Below are 21172 nucleotides of genomic sequence, written 5' to 3' on the forward strand. Positions count from 1 at the left end.
CTTCTGAGGCTTTTTTGCCTTCTATCACACATGCTTCCATATGGCTTGGCGAATGTGGCTGCATTGTTTTTGGTTCATACCTTTGCTTGCTATTTTCCTCACAGAGCACTTCACTGCATCAAATGAGAGCCTGTATGTTTCTCCTGCAGTATCACAGCATCAGCCTCCACTACCTGAGAGAAACAACAAAAAATAAAGACAGATTAGTTGAATTCAGAGAAAAGGTTCAGAATCTGAACAGTATGGCAGGGTCATATGTGGGTCTGAGGTTATTATGGCTGTGCTTACATACAGAGGCTTGTTTTAAAGCAGTCACTTTGGCAGACAATAAAGTGATAAACCTCTGGGGAGGGATATATTATATATATTTGACAAGTCACAATCTGATTCATTTCTTGAGTGGCACGGCCAGCCACCAATCTATCATTACATCCAGCAAACACACTCGCCCACCCCAGTATAACCCTCCAAATAAGGAGCCACGTAAATGGTTAGCTCAATGCATTATGCGGCAATGTCTCTCATAAATCTGAGGCAGTGTGCAGCACATTGTGCATCACGCAGAACACAAAGCTATCTGCTCACTGCAGTGGCTTTATGACTGATCTGATACTTCTACAATAACATGTGGGGATCATTTACCACACCAGCATGATGCAGGCTGGCTCAGAATCCATTCTACTGTTTAAAGGTGAAGTGTGAAATTTAAAGTTGTTAAAAGAGTTTTTTTCGATGCTAGCTTAATATGCAGACAATTATAAGTAGGCAGTTTGTAGATAAATTTTTCCTAGAAAGTGGAAACATTGAGTCTTGTGTCATTGACTCAAGCAGTGAAAGTATGCTTTACCTTTAAAAAACAACAACACACTGATTATCAAAATATATACAATACCGTTCAACTGTTCAAACTTTTAAATGGTAGCATATAACCATTTGTTTTTCTATAAAGTAGCTAGTAATCTTTATAACCGTGTTGGATGCATGCTGTGGCATTTCAGTATAGTCCAGCGGTATATGACCTGCAATTAAATTCACTTCAGCATTGGGGGACTTCAGACTTAATGACCGTGCTGAGGACAGGGTCATCCAGGGTCACCTGGGACCAAGAAATGTCTTTGAGGCCATACCTAGTGCATAGATCAAACCTGTCCACCCCCAGAAGAAAAAAAGAGTGTTTAAATGTAAGAGGATAAAGTTGTAATGATTTGTACTATGTAGGTCTTGACTGATATACATGTCACAGTGAACAAAACACAAGGTCAAGAATTTCTTAATGAACTCTGACCTTTGCCAGCGACATCCTAACAATGCCGTGTCAGGTCAAAGTAACTTCAAAAGGACTTAATCTAAAGGACTTGCATTACAATAAAGAGCTCTCTGAGGAAACTGGAACAGATGTTCTCTTCTGCATTCAGTCTTTACACAAGGCTCTTAAAGTTATTTTAGCCCATTTATAGTTCCATTTGCACTAATGTCACCTTTATTTTCAGTTTTTGAAGCAGAAGCTTTAGCCTCCCCTACGGACTCACTGGACATCTCATTGGTTGTTCAGATTTCAAACAGTCTGCTCTACATTATCACAAACAAATGTACCTTCTGGTATACTGCAGCTTTTCATTGGGGCAGTACCTTATCTGCTCCTTAAATGCTCATATCAGTACCTTTTAGAGGAAGTAATATGTACCCTACTATGAAACTTTTAGGGGTAAATAAGGTACAAAGTTGTCCCTTTAAGGGTACTGCCCCAGTGATAAGCTGTGTAAACCCTAAAGGTTCAATTTGCACATCTGTACATAAAAAACACATTGGTCTGGCCTTGCGTTCTGCAAATATTTTAAGCTCTTATGGTAAATTGAGTGTGATGTTCTTCATTTGTAAGTCACTTTGGATAAAAGCGCCTACCAAATGAATACACGTAAATGTGTGAATAGGTAGAAACCAATTTTTCTATTCAGAATATTGTCGCAACGAACATTCAGACAAAATGCTGTTTGCAAATTAGAGTCAAACTAGAGTAAAAGCCTCCAATACACATTATCAACCTTATGAGTCATCCGTTTGATCGGAATGTGCCTTTAGAGGGGGGCATCATTTATTTATGATTTAAATTCATAAAGTTATTATACTATAACGGTATGGGAGAAACTAGTCCACAGTATTCTACCTGCCATTATCAAAAATGACTCATTAATATACTTAAAACACAGAAGCACTTTCAAAGAATAATGAAAGTGTGTGGGTAATGAAAAGAAATGAACAAATGGCAAAAAGCTCTTTCATTTGTATTGTCAGGTTTCGTTAAATTCTGTAAAATTGTACTACTTTTTGACAGGAATGTGAAAACAGCGCAATTTACCTAAATTCACCTGATTCAGCAGTCCACTTTAACCATAATTCAAAGCCAATAGAAGAATAATGAAATTACATGTAAAGATGGACTTAAGTCCTACAACAAGTGGGTCAAAATTGTTCCAGCTAATTACAATTAACATGCAATTAAGTGTTCGAAAACATTGAATTCAGTTCGCACTCAAGTATATACTTAGAAAGGGTATTACTTCCGCAATAAGTATTTTTTTCAAAAGTATGCTAAAGTGTACTTCTTTTTCACAAGGGAAGTCAGGCAATAATGGTAGTGATGATTTCTCCTTTTTCACTCTGCCTATCCCTCTCACTTCCTGTCTATGACATGTCCAACTTTTTAATGGGCATCATTATAGCTCTTACACAGTGTGTGGAGATAGCATTAGCCTAGCACGGCGGGTCCTCAAAGAGAAATCTGTATTGACAGTGGGCTCGCCTCTGGGCTTGATGGGAGATGGCAGCGGCAGGGCCGAATGAAGCGAATGAATGGAAATCCAATGCTACAGCTGACAGGGTTGAGGATGCTCGGCCATCATCAGCCCCTTGTCACCTACGCCAATATTGGAGAACAGCAAAACATGTTAGTACTGGAAAGAGGAGAGAGAAAGAAGGGAACAATTCACCACCGCCACCCCTCCCCCACACTTTCTCCATCCACGGCGCTGGAAGAAAAAAGGCTGAGACCGGAGAATAGCACGGAGGGCAATTGCAAATTAGCATTGTGTGCCTTTGCTCAAGGGCTTGACAGGAGACAAAAGTCTTGATTGTAGAGAATCTCTCATCTTTTTGCTCATTCCTTTTGATGACTAGAATTTAATTATAGAGCAAAATGAATCTTTAGATTTTGGAATTTTCCAATGAATTGCATTTTTAGAGCCTTATTAGCAAACCACAATGCAAAACAATGAGCTAACATCAAACGAACAGTCAGGAGTGGATAAATGGATTTTTGATTTCACTGTTTTGCTTCATTGTCCTCTTAATAGAAATACAGTGGCAATATCCAGATCCGTAGTAACCAAATTCTATCCTCAGGCTAATTTTTATCTCTTGTTTTTGAAAGATACAGAACATCCCCTGAGAGTATAGCAAAACACTGGAAAGTATCATTAAGAGAATGACCCACACATTTTGACACTGGCACGTGCCCCGTGCATTGTGATATCACTGTCTTCACCCTTTGTGACGTTTAAACAAAAGACCCTTACACATCGTCTCTGCTGTTGGTGTGACTGAGCCATTCTGGCAGCTCATCAAGCAAACAATGTCTACCTGCCAGTTTGTGTCTGTTTTACCCGTTTCTCTTGCCGCCTTACTCCCCTTGTGGAACACACCTGCTCAAGGTCAGGGAGCAAAACCAGTCACTAAATATAGTAAGAACACTTGTATCTCCTTGGAATAAAGCGCCCATCACGCCTGATGTCTTAGTTCAGAACCATTTGGAAAAGACCTACATGAATTTCCAATGGTCCAAGCTGGTTTATGCTGGTCGTTCTAGTTGGTGGACCGAAGTAGTCTTGCTGGGACATCAGCACACTAGCAACCCGAAGATCAGCATCTTTAGCAGGGTAGCCACAATTAACCTGATCAAAATGTCTTTGCAATATTCAAAATATGAGAAATAAGAATCATAAAGCAGTGATTATCAGATGACTTTGCTTTAAGACGCAGATTTATACTGGAGAACAAGTTGCGATCATCACAGTTTTTTGTATAAACGTTACAAAAAAGGTTCTTAAAATCAAACCTTTATTTTTATTACTATTTTTTGTTACTTTGTATTCATTTTAAATCAGTTTAAATAAAATCCTTTTTCTTATACTTAAATGATTTGTTACAGTATTTTATTAATGTTAATGTTTTAACGTTAATATATAAACTTTTCATTGTTAATTCATGTTAGGTCAGGTCCATTAAATAATATTAACCATTACAAATTTTGTATGCACAGCGTGACAACAATGAGGCTTCTGATGCCCATAACTAATGGAAATTTCAATATGACCCAGTTTAAAAACTTTGAGCGGGGATATTTGGGTTTGTGTTAACTTGCTCCTCAAGCTTCTGATTGCTCATTAAAGCTTTTGGTGGGATGTCTGGCAGCAACTTCCATTTTCTCGCTGCTCGGATTTTGCAGGGCAGATAGACAGATAAGAGGAGATGAGAAACCTGGTATCAGCTCTACCATTGCTCACTTTGCCTCTGCCCCTCAGAGCCTGTCTACAAAAAAACAAAAGTCTCCTTCTTATACAGCAGTCTAGTTCTCACTGCCCCAATAGTGTGAATCAGCCTTTAAGGAAAGTCATTTTTTGCTATTCGGTTTGGTAAGTGAAGCTAGATATTTTAATCACTTAATCATTTAAGAATTAAAATTTATGCAAGCTGTTTCCATAACAGCATGCAAGACATCAGGACAATGGACACTGAGTTTAGACATACCTCTGCAACCCTCATATTCCCGAAGGTGGTGATGCACTGATCATAAAATGCATGCAAAAGCATAAAAAGGTCCTGAAACTTATCTTCTGTCATCTAGATACATTATTGTCCTTCTGAAACAGATTTCTGAGTCTGAATCAGTGTAAAGTGTCTGGCCTATATGCAATGGGTGCAGATAAATATACCATCTCACATAGCGCTGTCTCAGCCTTTGCTCTCACCTCAGGCCTGTAGGAAATCCAAATGTGGACATAGGTCACCATGACCTAATATAGTATCTGTAACCATTTCCTGTGACATCTGTTCTGAGTGATGTACATATTGTATATGTACGCAAGAAAATGGAGCTTCATTTATTTGAAGGATTAGTGCCAACATGCACTTGAAGCAAGACACTGATCTCGAAAATGGCAAAATCAATCACAATTACGTTCCTTCCAGTTGAACACATTGAGGGTAAATTAAGTTGCAAATTCTTTCAATTAATTATAAGTGTTAAAAGAAAGTTTGATAAAGAGCCTGACCTCGTTTAGCGAGACAAATTTTTAAGCTTCCTTTTGAAACTTCATTAATATGCCATAAGATCCATTGGCAAAATTTGTGATATTCCTGTAAGTCATTAAAGTCATTAAAGTGAAAGTATAGTGGGACTTTAAGAGGGGATCAGACAGGGATAAAAAAACCCATACAAAAATAGTATGTGTGCCTTTACACTCCAGAATGGCTCTGTAATCCCTCGTCTTTTTTATTAAAAATGTCTTTTGAACTGAAGTTAGCAGTGTTGACATTAATCCAGCATTTTGATAGCACAAAGGATTTAGTTCGATTTGATTCATCGGTATTATCAGGTTGTTTAAAATTAGCCTTGTGTTTTATTGCGGTTTCAAAGTTAATCCATGAGGCCTCTCATGAAATATGTCAGCATCATCATGGAGATAAATGGCACTAAGCTAAAAATCGTTCAGCAAGGTGTTCCTTATAAATCATACATGACTCCACATGTACAGATGCACAACGTCTGTTTTTTTGTCCATACAATGGAAGTCAATGGGATTCCACTGTTGCTTGAACCCCAACATTCTTCAAAAAATCTTGTGTTTTGAAGATTGAAGAAACTTAGGGTTAGTGATATAAATGGTATCAAGAATTTAATTTTTTTGGATGAACTGTCCCTCAAGTAATGCAAAAGGAAGTTCTTGGTGTGAAGGGAAAACCTGTTTGATAACAGTAATTTTTTTCTATTCTGTTTGGTAAGTGAAGCTAGATAGTTGAAGCTACATTTAATAATTGCAGTATTAAAAAGTGTTCAAAAGGTTTCAGTTTAGGTCTAATACAAAAGAGTGTTAGACAAAATTAAGTTATTGGTATTCTGCACGATATTCAGCCTCCGAGCTTGATACATATGCATTATAATGAACGCATGGGTCAAGCTGCAGTGTAGATGGTGGAACCTTGTGGCAAGGTTAGCAAAGACAATTCAGCCCCCTTCTCTCTTGATTCCCACGCTCTATGACTGTCCAGCTTCAGGCCACTTGCATGAGACACACATGTCATGCCACATATTCTACACTGACCCACTTACAGTACAGCACATATATAATGCTCATGTGAAGGTGGGGGTCAGAGTCTTTGCCACCAGCACAGGCGCAGAAATCACACATCAGCCAAGAGCAGAACGCTGAGAATGAACTGCTACTGTACTGAGCTTTAATGCTTTTCTTTCTTACAGACAGCAGATTTTTTTTTATATATACAATTTTCTGAAATAAGAATACAACAAAGAGAAAAGGATCAGCTCTGTAGCATCCCTCTATCCATCTGATTGAAACAAAGAAGGGATAGAGAGATGCGGGATGGAGACAAGGTTCAGATGATCTGTGACATGGAGATATAGAGAGAAGGATAGGAAGAAATGCAGACGGGCATGTTTCCATGGGCGAAGGGGAAAGATTTGGGGTGAGAAACTTGCATCATTGGCTGCAGCCAATCAGAGGCCTCGTATAAAATGTTCAAAGGGAGTGTCCTAGCAACAGACAAGTAAATACATTTTCAGCCTCAGCTTGATTTCATATAAGGGTAAAGCACATATTTTTGCTAAACTGACATCTTGATGTGTATACGGCACTAACATAATAACGCATATAGTAATTTAATGATAAAATTCAGAACTTTTTTGGTTTAAACTGCATTTCAAGTATTCGTAAAATGCATACCTATACAATTTGCACATATGCATTATATTTTGCTGTCAACTGCATTTATGTGCATTTTAACAGTGATCAGGCTCATTTTGAGTAGATTATACATGAAATTTTGTATAATTCAAGTTCTTTTTTTTTTACTTGTGCAAAAAACAATGTATAATGATTGAAAACTAAAGCTGTTCTTTACCCTTGCAAATAAATATTCAGTAAATTACAGATCTTGTAGCCACCCAACCTGATTTTTTTTCCTGACATGTCAGGGGTCTTTTACAATCGAAAGCATTCATTTCCGGACATGTATGACCAGACTCCATATTCTAGGGCTTCATTCATACATCTACCCCTTTCTTCCCCCCGTCAGGTGTGAATTTCCTCTCCCATATTCCGCTCATGAGAACAAGAACTAATCGAAAAAAGGAGTGGTTCATCTCTCCATTCATGATTTCATTCATTTCTCCCAGCTGTTCACATGCTACATGTTTTTAGCTATAACAATGCACAAGCTGCACACATACAACCGCATGCAACCTAATTAGCCCTGTGTGGTTTATCGTTCACAACAAATGCCTCTGCAAATGTCACTGGGGAATAAAATGTCATTTCTATGAAGATCACTCTGCCTGAAGGGAAAACGCTTCTACTGTATGTCCACAAAAGGGTTGATCAACGAGAACATCCATAACTATTTACCCATAACACCTCCTTATGCACCACTGGCTTATCAAAGGTTGAGTATTGATTAGACTAATAGGTGCATTAACTAAAGCAGACGGTTAGTTTTACAGGACACGTACGTGTAATACAACTGGAGTGTTGTGTGTTTGTGTGTCAGTGTGTGCATTCTGCCATGTGCTGCAGTGAAAGAGGACGAGCCCCAGTTGACCGATCGTGGGGCTGAAAAAGTAGAACACCCCCTTCCCTTCCCTCTCCTCCAATCCCTCCTTCTTCCGCACCCAGTCCCAGTATAAGCCGGCTGCGATGGATGCCGGTACAGCATCACCTAGGTATCATGCTAGCACATCAACAGCATCTCTCTCTACCCAAGCAATGAGGATGAATGAAGCAGAAAAAGATACTGACACACACAAAAAGCTGGAAACAGAAATAGTTAGCGTGCCCTCTTACCGGCTCGGCGTGTTTCAGGGAGGAAACAGTGGTCCAGCGCTTTCCGTAGGCAAAAGGAAGAAGAGAAAGGATGGAGGGAGTAAAATAAAAGAATGAAAAGGGGAAAAAGAGCAGGACCAGAAACAACACTCCTGTATCCCAGGGAGCTGAGACTGTGGGTTTCCCTAAACGCACGGCTAGTGTCTGCTTAAACCACAAGCTCACGCTGAGTGTGTGCGTCTCTCTCTCCCCCTCCCTCGCTCGCGTTTAGGCACCAAATGGTCTCTCTCACTGTCTCTCTGCTTTCAAGACAGTCCTGCCTAGCAGCTGCTCATCTATGAGAAATAGAACGCTCTGTTCCTCTCTCTCTCTCTCTCTCTCTCTCTCTCACAAAGACCTCCGCTAGCCTCTCCCCTTCACACCCCCTCCCCCTAACTAACAACTGACTGCTGGGGGGGTGGGAAGGGGGTGCGAGAATGCAAGCGGATGGTTTGCACGAGTGTTGTTTGTTTGTGTATATAAGGGTGGGGGGAATTAACCCTTCTCCTTCAGGCTACAACAGCAGGTGTGTGTGTTTGTGTTGGTGGGTGACATGGATGTGTCCCCTCCGAAAAGGTGATGAGTCGCTGTGCTTATGGGGAAGGTGAAATGAGGCACGTCTAAGTGGCCAGAATAGCTATTGTTTGTGGTCGTTTGTGGATTCAAATCACTGTTGTATAGGCTACATAAAGACATTCAGCCATGTAGACTAGCACAGGACTGATGTTGGCAGGGAAGGTAAAAAGATGTCCTCGGATGTAAAATGCATATTAAATTCATTCATGCAAACCTGGGTACTGGATTTACAGTACTCTGTAAAAAATATATATTTTTGTTGTAGTTGTAGGTAAAACAAAGATTATTGGAGTATGTTTTTTTTGTTGTTGATTCAGCTGCGGGCGCCATCTTCTGGCGAGACGCGGGAATTCATTCGACCCGCGATGCGCGGGAATTCATTCGACTCGAACTATGGGTATTCTCTAGCCATTGAGCGTACATCATTTGAGCCCCTTTCACATATAGCGTTGATCCCAGAAAATTGCCATGGAATTGCTAGAGTACCTTACGTGTGAACGCAAACACTCCCAGGGATTGATCCCAGGATCGATCGCGGGGATGGGGACCTAGTAACATTGTTGGGATCAGTCCCGGAAGTCGCACTGTGTGAACAAATGGCAGGACCAATGCCATAAGGGGTCTGTCGTAGTGATGACTTTTGTTGTAGTGATCACACATGAACATTGTGAGTTTGAATGAGTGCACTCAATATCGTCCTCTATGGTTTCGGACACGACTACAAATGGCTGTCCCTTCAAATAATGCCCTATTTGAGGATATAGGGGGCAATTTCACAGCCCAGGACTGGCAGCGCGTGATAAGGCACACCTGAATCGAATGGAGCCTCGTCCCTGCTGCTGTTAAATGGCATGTGTGCCTCTCCTCGAGAGACCATGGTATCCTCGGAGGTCCAGGAGGGGAGCGGGGAGGGATTCCCGCTCCGCCAAGCCGTGAGTCGCCGGACCCATATGCCCGTGCAGGGATGTATGCTTTGCTGCCGCCAGGCTGAGAATGGTAGGGCCGCCTTACCTCTCAAACGCCGTGGCCCTTGGGCTAACAGACTAAAAGCTCTAAAAACTCAGGTGTTTTTCTTTTTCTGATGAGAAGGTTCCAGTTTAACAGGGTTAACTTTCATTTCATCAAAATAGTCAGGTTCTGTCAGGAGACGGCATAGTGTTCAGATACGTCAGTGGGTGACTCATGCTTTGTGGAAAAGTACAACAAAATGTTTTGTCGAAATTGAGAAGAACAAGAGTGTGTGGAGGAGTGCATTGTGTGTGAGTGTGAAAATGCTTTTAGACATCCTTACCCCTAGTGTGAGCCTCCACCAGTAATGGTAGTGCATTAAAAAAGAGTCAGACAAATGTATATCTAATTATAGATATAAGCCTTCCTGTCAGGCTGCTCTTCTCAATAAGAGGATGTTGTGAGGTTTCACTTTCAGACTTGCTCACATATTCTTTCTGTGTTAATGTGCAATTCTCTTCTCACGGTCTGTTAAGCTGTTTCTTTTTATTTTGATTTGAAGTCCTGGTTGTGAATGCATTCACAGCTAACTTAGATACATTTTGAAAATGTATTCATGATTTATTTTAGATGCACGTGCAAAAGACACCTGATTTTAGGCAAAGTCCCTTTAATAAGACAAGTCATTTCACTCGTCAGCCATCTTTGAAACGCCTCTCGGGCATGCAAGTGCAGCTCCTATCTTTTTGAATAAGGGAAACATCAAATTCTCCAAAACTGTTTGCCAAGCTTACGATTAAATTTCATATTTGAAATCACCAATGAAATCTGACAACAACTTTCTCATAAATTCATGCTCAAATCATGACAGAAAACTAAAATTTTCAGCCTGGATCAAGCTAATGCGCATGCGCAGTGGAAGTGCACATCTGACTGACTCCCGAGCTTCTAACAGCAGCAGAGCAGCTGCAGTGACGAGATCACTTTACCAATCGGCGATTGGCTTTTATTTAGAAGGTGGGACTTATACCAGTGACACATCTTGTGTAATTCAGTAGTCTTTGTTCTAGGGTATTCTGGGTGGTTGCTAGGGCGTTGCTGTGGTATTGTACGTGGTTGTTGTGTGGTTCATAGAGCATTGCTATTTGGTTGTGGGGGGTTGCTAGGCTGTTATTATGCCTATAGCCTCTGTGGCACGTCCTGCTTTTGCAAAGTTAGAGTTGTTCATCTGTCAATATATTTGGTTGATCCTGGAACAACATTCCTGTTCGAAAAAATGTAGTCCTAACCCGATCCCTACCTGTAAACCTAACCCTACCCATAAATTATCCCTAAAGTCAGAGGGGAAATGATAGGTGAATAACACTGATGTAGAAGCACCTAACCTTGGTTGTAAGCCTAAACTTGACATAAACTGTAAACTTGTCCCTCAAATCTGATTGGTTGATTGGCATGTTGTTCCAGGATAAACAAGGATGTTGATCCTGGAACATGTTGCACTCAGTGAAATCAGGTTCTGCAGGCTCTGTGATATTCTGGTCTCTAGATATGACTCTGGTCTCTTCTTCAATGTAAATCAATGTGAGATTTTCTTTGCGTTCTACCACTTTTATTAGCACTGCTAATAAAAGTATTAACTAGTATGACTGACAGCCACATTGGCACCAAATCAGCAGAGTCTCTTCCTGCTGATGTCATAAACAGACCTGCTTATTGCCAGGTGACTGAGATGTGCAGAGGTGGAGTGTGGGAAATCAAATGTTATTGTGACATAAAAAAATGAGTGGTGAGATTTCACCTGACAATTTCCTGAACAGAGCGACCATACTCTCATATCTTTATTTCCGCTCTTTTATGTTTTCTTATGACATATTCAAACTTTGGAGGTGAGACAAAACTGCCTGTGAATGATAGGAAATGAGAAATGGGCTTTATAAAAACAAGCCGTGACAAGACGGAATCAAAATATTCACATAATATACTTATTTAATATATATTTAGCAAATAATCACACAAGTTTCTTGTTTTGGGGTGTTTATTAGTGACAAAGTTGGAGTTTGGTTATACTTTATTTTCTATAATTTTTAGATAATGTACTTTAAAATATACTTTATTAGAATTTATGCTATATTTAATTTGACATAAGGTCATGTCACGATTTTCAAAATCTATGTTTTCCAGAGTCTTTTATTGACTGTAAATTTGTGGTAAGGCACACTACCTTTCAGAAGTTTGGGGTCGGTAAGATTTTTTAGATAAGTTTCTTATGCTTTTTTAAATGCATTTTATGCAGTAATTAAATGCAAATTACTTTTAATAATGTTAAATAATAATGTTTAAATTAAATAATGTTAAAATGTTTAATAATGACAAAGATGAATTTTCAGCATCATTACTCCAGTCTCCAGTGTCACATGATCCTTCAGAAATCATTCTAATATGCTGATTTGGTGTTCATAAAACATTTCTAATTATTATCAGTGTTGAAAACAGTTGTACTTCTTAATATTTTTGTAAAATATTCTTTATTTCTTTGAAATAAAAAATCTTTTGAAACATAGATGTCTTTACCGTCACTATTGATCAATTTAATGTGTCCTTGCTGAATAAAAGTATTAGTTTCTTTCTTTAAACAAAAAGAAAAGAAAGAAACTTACTTGCCCCAATATTTTGAACAGTGGTATATTTTCCATTTCTTCAGCTGAATTATTGACATCAATAGTCTATTATAACACAAACAACACAAAACCTGAAAATCTCATACAGTATAAATATGTTTACGAGAGGGGAAAAATACTCTTTTGAAGGTTTCAGAATGATACCTTATTTCTGAGGTCGACAGCTCATTACAATCCAACTATTTACTATTGCATCATGCCTTTATATCTGAAGTAACAACCGTTAACCCCCCCACCCCCCTCCTCAACACCCCCTCATTCAGTAAACTCCACTTCCTCTTCTGTTTATTATGCGAATATTAGCCCAGTGACCTAAATCTTCCAATGGAGGGTGGAACTGCTCTAGTGAAGGCGGCTGTTTGCCAGCATGTCTGTTAGTGTTGGTTTGGTGAACATCTCCAGACATGTTGAATCCAAGGGAACAGCTGTATTCTTGAACTCCAACCACTCTGTGAAACAATGTACAGCATGTGATACAGACATGCATTGAGATGTATTCAGTGTGTATGTGTGGGACAGTATGCATGTCTATGTCGCTATTTAAAGAGAGAACCAATTACAAGATGCATTTGACTGAGACAAATTAGTTTGGGATCCTTTTCTTATGCCTGACAGTTCAAGAATAATTCCGTGCTTGAAATTTGAGATTGTTGATGGTATAATGAATGTGGAAGTGCAACCTGCAGCGTTTACATACGTAGCATAATGCATTCAGGTCTATGAATGGATGTGATGACTCATGCTAATTAGCATTTAGTCAAGTTTGACCTTTGCAGGAAATCATAGCGCTCTGGCATTCACCACTCCAACACTGAACAGTACAAGCAGCCACCATCAGGCCAAAACTGATCCCATTATTATCCTTTAACTCTTAAAGCTAATGATCCAGTTGCAAAATCCGATGGCAAAAAATTGCTGAAATGTTCGGCGTAGGGTGCTACTTAAATCAAGCAAACTCATTTTGAAGTTCTGAAGTATTTAATACCATAAGTTTAGTGGGTTTTTAATGGGTGGAACTGTATTTGTAGGTGGACAGTAGTGCTAAGCAGCACGACACTGACATTTCTTGATAGTATTGTAATACAGATTTCCCTTTATGCCATTAAATCCTAAAACAATAACACAACTTTGAAGGCTTTTTGGCAACACGACAGTATATGGTTTTTTGTATCTCTATAAGCCACGACTTAAGGCTTTTTAAATTTTAAATCCTACTTTGAGTTTTTGGAGTGCTATTTTTTTTTATTGAATAACAGGATTAGTTCACCCAAAAATTCATCCAAATTTAAAAACTCATCCTCGTGTTGTTCCAAACTTTGGTTCATCACAAATGAAGACTTCCATTGACGATATTTGAGGGGCTCCTTATACTGTATGTGAATCGATCAATATTTAAATGTGAATAAAAGCCGAAATTAAATCTGTTTGTCATATAAAGTGATCGTGTCTCTTCAGAAGACTTCGATTGTGTTTTTGATTGTGTTTTGAAGATGAACAAAATGAGGGTTTGTAATGACAAGGGTGAGTAAATGATGACAGAATTATAATTTTTGGGGGGAAAATATGGCTTTTAAGTAAATCTTTTAGGGGCCCTTCTGAAGACCAGCATAACCCAGCGTAGCCCAGCAGAAATGGTGCTGGTGGACCTGCATTGACAAGATGTTCACCAGCGAAATTTAGGTAAAGCAAAATTAAAGGTAAATTTAGATATTTCTGGTAAAGTCTACCAGCACACCATCATCCCATGTCAGCCATCCCAGGTCTAGTCATCGAGGGAGGATGGCTTTTAGATTAATTTGGGTAACACAAGTTCAGCAAAAAAGCCCAACCTCTATTTGCTAAAATATTTATATTTGAGCAACATTTCCATGCAGTTCAAAGCTGAGCCGTCCATAATTCATACCAGGTCTATTATTTTTTGGGTCGATTGTGTCATCCCATATAGTTGCCTTGAGCTGTGGACAAAAATAAAGTAGTCCATAAATGTCCAGCCAACCGAAAAAATCTCATGTAAGATGCTAGAGCCCACTTTAAGGCTTTAAATGCATGTGAAATCATTGCTACCATTCTACCGGCATTATCAACAGATCTCTATACCTGAAAACTGACAGCATGTTTGATTGATGCAGGGTTTTGTGACCTTGGATTCTTCTGGTTTTATCCTTGCCAAGGGCTTTTGTGATACATTTAAGTCTGCACCTGTCTTCATGTGATGTATTTTATCTGTGACGCCTGCAATGACATTTGGTTTGTGCTTTTGTGGGGGTGGTGAGAAACACAAAGAAAAGTCTTCAAATGATCCCACTCAATGAATGATCCTTAGTACAGGACTGACGCCACAGTCATCTGAAAATAACCCTCACAAACATGCTGTAACATGCTATCATCCCACAGAGAAATCCATAGGCATATTAATCACATTCCCCAATACCCCCCCCCTGCTCCTAAACCTATTTTTGTCCTTTTTATTCAGGGCCACTCAAAGAGGTGCCGTTATTCACACTGTCTCCATCACTTGCCCCCTCCACCTCCCCTTACTCCTCTAAGCACCCCCTTTAAATGTGAACAGATAGTACGGTCCAGCTACACTCTTGCTCATCCCTCTCGCCACTCTCACTCTCTCCATATAAGGGCAAAATGCATTGAGAAAGAGCGGGAGAAGGGGCTGTACCAGCTCTCAGAGGCAGGCAGGGGGACCGCCGCTCTGTGAAGAATGAGAGAGAGAATGAGCAGAGGTAGGGAGGGAATCAATGGTTCTGAAAGGACAGCGCCTTGATGTTCCCTATGAGAGCAGGAGAACATCTAGCACAGACTCAGAGCTCTAGTCTGAATAAGTGAAACAGGAAGGACACTAATAGAGTGGCTGAACGATTACCCATGCCTGTGAACTTTTCTCAGTTTCTATGATGTTTTCTCAGTTTCAATGTTAATTTTAGTAGCATGCTTTGCTAAGGCAAGCATCACTTTAGCTATTGTTCATACGTTAGTGAAAGCCTTAGGGTTAGTGAATAGATACTAATCTATTAAGTTATCAGATGAGAGGGAAAAAATCCGACAGACATACTTTGAAGGACGGACTCTAGAGACTTTAAGGTTGGCTTTCTTGACTAAGGCCACCCAGGACACCTGAGCAACAGTCTAGAATAGCCTTAAAGGGTTAGTTCACCCCAAAATGTATTTACTCCATTATTTACTCACCCTCAAGCCATCCTAGGTGTATATGACTTTGTTTTTTCAGCCAAACACAATCAGAGTTATATAAAAAAATATCCTGGCTCTTCCAAGCTTTAATATGGGAGTTACTTGCAACTAGTAGCAAGAGTGACATCTGACCCGACGTATGACGTATTGACAAACGCGGAAGCGCAGAGGATAGAACACTGGTCATGAATTAGAAGTCTAAACGAGAATTTTTAAAGAGAAATGTCAGAGGAGCATGAGTTTGTTGCCCAGCCCTATTAGTTTAAACCGCGAGAGGCAACTACTCTCACCTAAGCTTACGCTACTCCTACACCCTACGTCATACGTCAGGTCAGAGGTCAATCTTCTGCCAGAACTCAACTCACGTATGGCCGTTACCTGAAGACAGTGATTACAGTCATTTTTGGGTGAACTAACCCTTTAAAAATGCCCTATAATGACCAAAAACCATAGCAACTGCTTAGCAACACCATAGTAACCACCGAGTACACCATAAAATTGCCTTAGCAACTGCCCAGAACACCCATAGCAACCATCTAACTCTGCAAAATCAGGACATGCTGCCAATTGCCCCCGAGGCAATCAGTATACTCATAATACATATTCTCACATAGGCACTTGTTTCAAATATGTAATTATTATTATACTGCTCCAAGGCAAATGTTTAAAACAGTATTTGCATATGTGTGTCTTTGTGTGTGCCACATGCTTTTACAGGTGGATGAATGCCTGTGTGCCAGCACATTTTGTTGTGACAGATTGACCATCTCAAATTAGACCTCACTGTACTGGCTACGTCTTCCCACGCAACACTGCTGAGATCAGACACACGTTAGTGTGGATAATGAGGGCTGCCCTCATTGTAACACCTGAGCGCTGACAGAATCTTCTCTCAGATGCCACACGCTCACTGATCAAAAACGACAGACCTCATCATTCATACATTTCAGCCTCACTTAAAGCACAAATATGGAGTTCAGGGTATGACACCGTATTTTGTTATATGCAAATACATTCTCATTCAATTCTTGAAGGGATTGTTCATCCAAAAATTTAAATTCTGTCATCATTTACTCACCCTCGTGTAATTTCAAACTCGTATGACTGTCTCTCTTCTGTGAAACACTCAAGGAGTTATTTATAGCAGAATGTCAGAGATGAAAATAAAGCAAGATTTTCAGAGCACACAAAACTATCTTATGAATTCAGATGACTTGGAAATTAGTGCATATACACTCTTAAAAATAAAGGTTCTAGAAGGGTTTTTTGTAGCGATGCCATAGGAGAACCTTTATTTTTAAGACTGTAGGTTATATGAGCACGTTTATGATGATTTTATCATGTCTTTTGTCTTATTTTGCCCTTTTATTAATGTGACTGTTCCTGGTCTCTATATCCACTTTCATTGTCTGAAATAGAGCGTTGTGATTATTCTTCGAATCTTTTATTGTGTTCTATATCAAAACAAAAGTTGTTCGGTTTGAAGTTACATGAGTGGCAGTGAACTATCCCTTTAATTATTTAGAAAATTGATCAAATATAAAAAATGTAAAATGCTTAATTGTGTGACCAAATAAATAACCATTTTATTTCCACATAATTATGTCACACATAATGGACATAGGTTTTGTGGATATTGTTCTCTCAATCAGGCTTGGACGCAAAGACCAAAACTGAGGTAAAACTCAAACCGGTAGGTTTGCTTGCAGATATGGCAGGAACACAATGCATAAACATGAGATGATACTTGAGATCATCAGCAGATGAGATTGACTTGTCCTCTTCATTTCATTTCATTCCTCTTGAAACAAACTCTGTTGTATTATTTTAATTTAATACTGTGAAGCTGCTTTGATACAATCTGTATTGTGAAAAGCGCTATACAAATAAACTTGACTTGACTTGACTTGACTTGACTTGTATTGTTAGTTTAGATTTTTCATCTTACAGAATTGTTGGAGCACACACACACATAAGGTCAGACGATAGCTGCGTCCCAATTCAGAGGCTAAATCCTTCGAAGGCCGCATTCGAAGACCGATTGGGTCACAGCGGCGTGACTAAGGCTGCCCTAATTCGAAGGCTCCTTCAAATGCGGCCTTGAAATGCATCCTTCGTTTCCTGGGCAATGAAGGATACAACAGCCTACCCTACCCCAGAATTCATTTCGCGCCGGTGACGACGGGATTTTTTTAGAGATATTGCCAGAGTGTGTGCTCCTATAGTGCTGGTGTTTGGTAACCTAAACCATCATATATGATGGTTTAGGTTACCGATAGGATTGTGTTTTGATTGATGGAATGTGTAAATCCTCTTCAGCGAATCATCTTTTCACTGTCTGAATGATTTTATGATAGATACGGTCACCCAAAGAATTTAAGCATTTGTTGCCCTTTATTTCACACAGTTAATTCTTGTAAGCACTTATTGTGACTGACCTTTGTATAGTGTATTCAATGATTCTCCTGTTGTAGATTCTGCTGTAAGCAGTTTAGTAGTATTCAGTTTCCTCACTGTATTGACTACTGGAGCTGGCCTGTGAGAATACAGATGGGATTAATGTTACTGCACCAATATCATCTCTAGTCACCCCACAGCATCTAAGACTGCTGCTGAGTCTTTGTGTGAGAGTCTGTCTACAGTTAAGGCTTGCATAGTGTATTTATGTGTTTATCTCTGCTTACACATTCTTAATCCTCTCTGTCTGAGAATAGAGTTCAGTAATTGCTTACTCTATAAGAAGGCTGTGATAAATGACAAGCCAGAGTTAGGGGAGGTGACCCCCCCCCCCCCCCCCCCTTTTTTTTTCTTGATAAACAGCTCCTTTTGTATCATGTTTGACATATTCCTGAATAGACTCTGTTTTCTGTCCTGAAACAACCCCCCATCCCCCAAATCAGCTGTGGAAACTTAAAACCCTGTATCAGATTTTATTTGTCAACTTAATCATGCAGTCCGATCGTGACAAATAATATCAGGATGTGCTACCAAAGCTATAGGCCAGGGTTAAGTTCAAGAGTTAGTACAGCACTAACCCACCTTAGTATAGTTAGTACTAACCTGATCTCACAGAAAAGCGTAACTATGTTATGAGGTGATGATTTCTTATGACTTCGTATGATGTCAATCATACAAAAATGTACGATTATTATAAAAAAGTATGCATGAAGGTCACTGGAGCGTAAGCAGATAATGCGAAAATGTACAAATGAGATTGGACGAATTCATACGAATTACACACCAATTCGCCAAAATGTATAAGTTACAAATTGCCATGAGATTATGTTGGTTTAATCTTAACCTTAAATTTGGAGGGGGAAATGGCCTGCAGAGTTGCATCTTTATACTCTTTCAAATGCAAGTAGCTTTTGACCTCCTCGCATATCTATTTTTGTTGCTTTCACATTCATCTTCTGTTGTTTTTATTGACACTTTCCATCTTCTTAGTGGACCCACCAATTAGTGCAGGAAGATGGTGCGCATGACGGAAGAAAACTTGAGCTGCATTGTGTGACAGACATAGCGGCAGCAAATGGACAAATTAGGTATTTTGAACTTTGAAGCACTATTTGAATATATGTCTGAGACAGTTTTAACTCTGTTGGAGAACAAGATTTTCACATTGTTTTTTATCGTATGGATGAGAGGAGAATATGAGGAACTTGGGTGAGGCCGAGCGTGAATTGTCGCTGTGGGTGTGACAGTGTTTGCTGGTTTTTACTTGCTTGCCAAGTGTTTGATTGTGGGTAGTTGTAAAATGGAGACCTTGGAAGCTTGTTTGTGTTAGTTGGTGTGTGTGTGTAATCCTGAACTGAGCTGAGTGAGAATGTGTTGGGTGGTTTTATTGTGGTGAGGTAAGGGAACTAGAGCTCTGGGGGGTCTCAGCTATAATGATGCACTACTGATGCAAATCTGTTTAGTCACAGGTTCCATGAGGGAGCCAGCCGAAGGAGGTCTGGGAGTTAAACCTCAGCTAACTCTATTAATGTGTATTATCTCCTTGGTACGTCTATGTGTGTGAGGGGGGTGGGAGTGTGGAGACCTGGGAGTTCCTTATCTTGGCAAAACATCTGCTCTACTAATCTCTATTAACCTGTGGGCTCTCCAAATGTTCCCACATCTTTCTGGGCTTGCTTTGAGCCTCCAGTAAGAGTCCTGGGTTTCAGCGAGACCCTCTAGGGAGACCAGTCTTTGGGAAGAAATATCAGGGGGCTGGAATAATGGAGCATTTGGAGATAAGCCTTGAGTTACCTTCAGGAATTGCCTGTAAGAGACATAAACTCTTATGAAGAAAGTGTGGATTACTGTCAGTACTTGAGAAGTGTGAGGAGAGTGTCATGGGGGTCTTTAGTTAGTGATGTTTGTTAAGGCAAACATCACTATTATTACAGTATTTCTCATACTTAACATTCTTAATATTCTTTATATCACCCACACCTACCACCCTACCAAACACCTAATAACCATTGAGAACATAGCAACCATACCAAGAACCTACAGTAACACTGCAGAACATCATCGTAATTGCCTAGCAATGCCCTATAAGCCACCAGCCACATTCTAGCAACATTCTAGCTACCACCCAGAATACCAACCACCTAACAATGCAGTAACATCCAATTAGACCACATACTGTAGCAACAACCTGGCAACAACCTATATCAATGCATATAGGCATCTTCAGTAAAAGGTAAAACTGTAGGTCCTACCTATAGTTGACACCTATAATACTACATACTTAGATGGTACTGTGTGTGTGCCATTGATTAATAAGAGATCTTCCACCAACAGCAAGTAATTTAGTTACTTAGAATCAGCAATCATTCAAGATGTTTATAGGACATATCTGTCATGGAAGAAATGTGACGGAAAGGCATGATGTTCGCAGTAAGAGCTGGCACATTTTCATTCCCATGCGTGGAGAAAGAGGGGGAGACATACATTTGTACAGTGACTCATAGTGTGCTTTCATACATCATACCAGCTATAGCTGCCACGGGTTGGACACCCACGTACTGAACTGTTTCGAATGCAGAAAGCCTGAGTAAACCTCTGATCATCACTGGAGCTCCTGTTATAAAATATGCACCTTGACACAACATAAAATGAGAGGTGGGAAGATGAAGTTAAATGAAGGAAAACGAAGACAGAGAAAATAATAAGGGACATTTTTTTTCTGAATCGTGAGACGTTGCTCTGCGTAAAACAATTTGTGTGTATGCTCTCATTCTCTCTCTAGAGAGAGTAAAAATACAGTCTAACAATGGAAATGTGCCGCCTACACATTCACACTGGGAAAGAAACTGTGTGTGTGTGTTCGATTTTGTGTGTATGTGCTTCATTGGTAACATCTGCAAAACCCTGCTTGAAGAAGGAAGATGAGTAAAAGGATTTTTGGTTCAATAGTACACATGATGCGTTTATGTTTGTATACATACACATCTGTATAAGTGAATATGTGCATGGATGAATGTAATTGTTGGAGTGTATTTGTGTGTGTGCCCATGTGTGTGAATATATGTTAGTTAACTGACTGGAAAAGGCCTGTGGTGAGTTTAGGAAAAGCAGCTGCTCCCATATTGAAACAAACTCAGTTTTGTGCTCCACTTCATCACTGCT

The 21172-nt window shown here is 39.7% G+C and overlaps 1 protein-coding gene across 1 annotated transcript in view; it reads right to left on the reverse strand.

Moving 5' to 3' along the window:
* fam49al (family with sequence similarity 49 member A, like) overlaps positions 1 to 8449 on the reverse strand; it is a 43003-nt gene extending 34554 nt beyond the window's left edge. Inside the window, exons 1-2 of the mRNA XM_082186919.1 lie at positions 8133 to 8449; positions 81 to 173 (exon numbers count right to left, since the gene is read on the reverse strand). The gene's annotated coding sequence lies outside the window, so the exon portion shown is untranslated. The remainder of the gene's footprint in view (positions 1 to 80; positions 174 to 8132) is intronic.
* Between the last annotated feature and the right edge of the window lie 12723 nt (positions 8450 to 21172).

The sequence above is a fragment of the Leuciscus leuciscus genome (assembly GCF_965113295.1).
Source record: "Leuciscus leuciscus genome assembly, chromosome: 12".
Taxonomy (NCBI): domain Eukaryota; kingdom Metazoa; phylum Chordata; class Actinopteri; order Cypriniformes; family Leuciscidae; genus Leuciscus; species Leuciscus leuciscus.